Raw genomic sequence first — 3,636 nt, forward strand, 5'->3', positions numbered from 1 at the left:
GCCTAGGAAAACATTGGGCTAGATTCAGCAATGATTTACGCCGGCGTATATCTATAGATACGCCGCGTAAATTCAAAGCTGCGCCGGCGTATCTTCTTTCTGTATTCAGAAAGCAAGATACGCCGAAATTAGGCTAAGATCCGACTGGCGTAAGTCTCTTACGCCGTCGTATCTTAGGGTGAAATATTTACGCTGGCCGCTAGGTGGCGCTTCCGTCGTTTTCGGCGTAGAATATGCAAATGACCTAGATACGCCGATTCACAAACGTACGTGCGCCCGGCGTAATTTTTTACGTTGTTTGCGTAAGGCTTTTCCGGCGTAACGTTGCTCCTGCTTCTATGAGGCGTACGCAATGTTGAGTATGGACGTCGTTCCCGCGTCGAATTTTGAATTTTTTACGTCGTTTGCGTAAGTCGTTCGCGAATAGGGCTGGACATAATTTACGTTCACGTCAAAAGCAATGACGATTTGCGGCGGAATTTCGAGCATGCGCACTGGGATTCTTTCACGAACGGCGCATGCTCCGTTCGTAAAAAAACGTAAAATACGCGGGGTCAACAATAATTTAAATAAAACACGCCCACATCATCCCCATTTGAATTAGGCGGGTTTACGCCGGCCCACATACGTTACGCCGCCGTAACTTAGGGCGCAAGTTCTTTCTGAATACGGAACTTGCGCCCTAATTTACGGCGGCGTAACGTATCTGAGATACGTTACGCCAGCAGAAAGATCAGCGGATCTTTCTGAATCCAGCCCATTATTGATTGTTTGAACTGGAGCTTAAACACCAGAGACACAAACTACTGCAGGAAATCTCCCCATTGTGGGAGGGGCAGAGACACAAACTACAGCAAGAAATCTCACCATTGTGGGAGGGGCAGAGACACAAACTATTGTATTTTGCTCTTGTACAGATTTATTAGTCCACATAGGAGTGATGTCATTGTTTTGCAAATGTTTTGATGACAGGAGGATGATGTCATGTGGAATGTACCGTCTGTTGGTCTGTGCCCGCATATTTAATGAATAGTTATCCATATACAGAGTAAAGTCTCTTGGGGCCCAAAGCACAGTACAGCCAGTCACCCCGAGATTCCCTACAACCAGATCATACATGGACTACTTGATCCAGATTTGTACTTCTGATCGATTCTCTACAAATTGCTGAACATACCGTGGTACGAGGCCCGCCGATCCCCATGCCTCATTGACATGATTGGAATCGATGGGCGACCACCGTCCTCCTCATGGTCCTCTTTAATCCGCGGCTCCGTTATCAGTGGTTAAGCTTTTAATACGACGTCCTCGGCACGCGCTGTACATGAAATATTCAGGCCGAGGTGCCCGGTGGGGCGAGCGTTACGCAGAAATAGGCCATTAAAATGAAATATTAATGACCCCCCTTAAATACCTATTAATGACCGCGGGCTTCAAATCCACAGATGTCTAAATCGCACGTCTTCCCGAGCGCGGACGTGAGAGTTCATTCCTCCGAAATGTTGGCAAAATACATCGGAAGGGGGGGCATCGTGGTGTTTGGGGGTGTTTAGGAGTAAAATTGGCTTTACACGTCTCCTGAGGGCCACAGAAGTTCCTCTCGCCTGCCAGGGCCACGTATTTTGCCCAACCAAACCGATCCCGGCGATTTTTGCCGGCACATTCCCGCAACCAAGGGCATTTACCAATGGGGGGAAAAAGTGACCGTTTTTACCAACTGTCCGTAAAATACGGACTGTTGGCAACACTGGCCATAGGTGCCAAACACTTCTCCTCACCCATCATCCTCTCCTCACCCATCATCTCCCTCTCCTCACCCCTCATCCTCTCCTCACCCATCATCCTCTCCTCACCCATCATCTCCCTCTCCTCACCCATCATCCTCTCCTCAACCATCATCCTCTCCTCACCCATCATCTCCCTCTCCTCACCCATCATCACCCTCTCCTCACCCATCATCCTCTCCTCACCCATCATCTCCCTCTCCTCACCCATCATCATCCTCTCCTCACCCATCATCTCCCTCTCCTCACCCATCATCCTCTCCTCACCCATCATCTCCCTCTCCTCACCCATCATCTCCCTCTCCTCACCCATCACCCTCTCCTCACCCATCATCCTCTCCTCACCCATCATCCTCTCCTCACCCATCATCTCCCTCTCCTCACCCATCATCTCCCTCTCCTCACCCATCACCCTCTCCTCACCCATCATCCTCTCCTCACCCATCATCTCCCTCTCCTCACCCATCATCCTCTCCTCACCCATCATCTCCCTCTCCTCACCCATCATCTCCCTCTCCTCACCCATCATCTCCCTCTCCTCACCCATCATCTCCCTCTCCTCACCCATCATCCTCTCCTCACCTATCATCATCCTCTCCTCACCCATCATCCTCTCCTCACCCATCATCTCCCTCTCCTCACCCATCATCCTCTCCTCACCTATCATCATCCTCTCCTCACCCATCATCCTCTCCTCACCCATCATCTCCCTCTCCTCACCCATCATCCTCTCCTCACCTATCATCATCCTCTCCTCACCCATCATCCTCTCCTCACCCATCATCCTCTCCTCATCCATCATCTCCCTCTCCTCACCCATCATCTCTCTCCTCACCCATCATCTCCCTCTCCTCACCCATCATCCTCTCCTCAACCATCATCCTCTCCTCACCCATCATCTCCCTCTCCTCACCCATCATCTCCCTCTCCTCACCCATCATCTCCCTCTCCTCACCCATCATCACCCTCTCCTCACCCATCATCTCCCTCTCCTCACCCATCATCACCCTCTCCTCACCCATCATCTCCCTCTCCTCACCCATCATCTCCCTCTCCTCACCCATCATCTCCCTCTCCTCACCCATCATCCTCTCCTCACCCATCATCTCCCTCTCCTCACCCATCATCACCCTCTCCTCACCCATCATCATCCTCTCCTCACCCATCGTCTCCCTCTCCTCACTCATCATCTCCCTCTCCTCACCCATCATCACCCTCTCCTCACTCATCATCTCCCTCTCCTCACCCATCATCCTCACCCATCATCTCTCTCCTCACCCATCATCTCTCTCCTCACCCATCATCTCTCTCCTCACCCATCATCCTCTCCTCACCCATCATCCTCTCCTCACCCATCATCATCCTCTCCTCACCCATCATCCTCTCCTCACCCATCATCCTCTCCTCACCCATCATCATCCTCTCCTCACCCATCATCCTCTCCTCACCCGTCATCCTCTCCTCATCCATCATCTCCCACTCCTCACCCATCATCCTCTCCTCACCCCTCATCCTCTCCTCACCCATCATCCTCTCTCACCCATCATCTCCCTCTCCTCACCCATCATCACCCTCTCCTCACCCATCATCCTCTCCTCACCCATCATCTCCCTCTTCTCACCCATCATCCTCTCCTCACCCGTCATCTCTCTCCCCAGCTAGTGTGTGATTCCATCCACCATTGTCCTTTCGGACCTGTAATATCAGTCATGGGCGGAGTTGACCTTTAGGAAATGTTTACATTTTGCAGCCCCTTATACTGAGAACATTTCTGCCCGCGTCTCCTCTATCGCGCACAGCGGGGATGATATTGAATGCAGCACTTCGCAGACTCTCTGAAGATGTCAGTGCG

Source organism: Rana temporaria, chromosome 7, assembly GCF_905171775.1.
Source record: "Rana temporaria chromosome 7, aRanTem1.1, whole genome shotgun sequence".
Classification (NCBI taxonomy): Eukaryota; Metazoa; Chordata; class Amphibia; order Anura; family Ranidae; genus Rana; species Rana temporaria.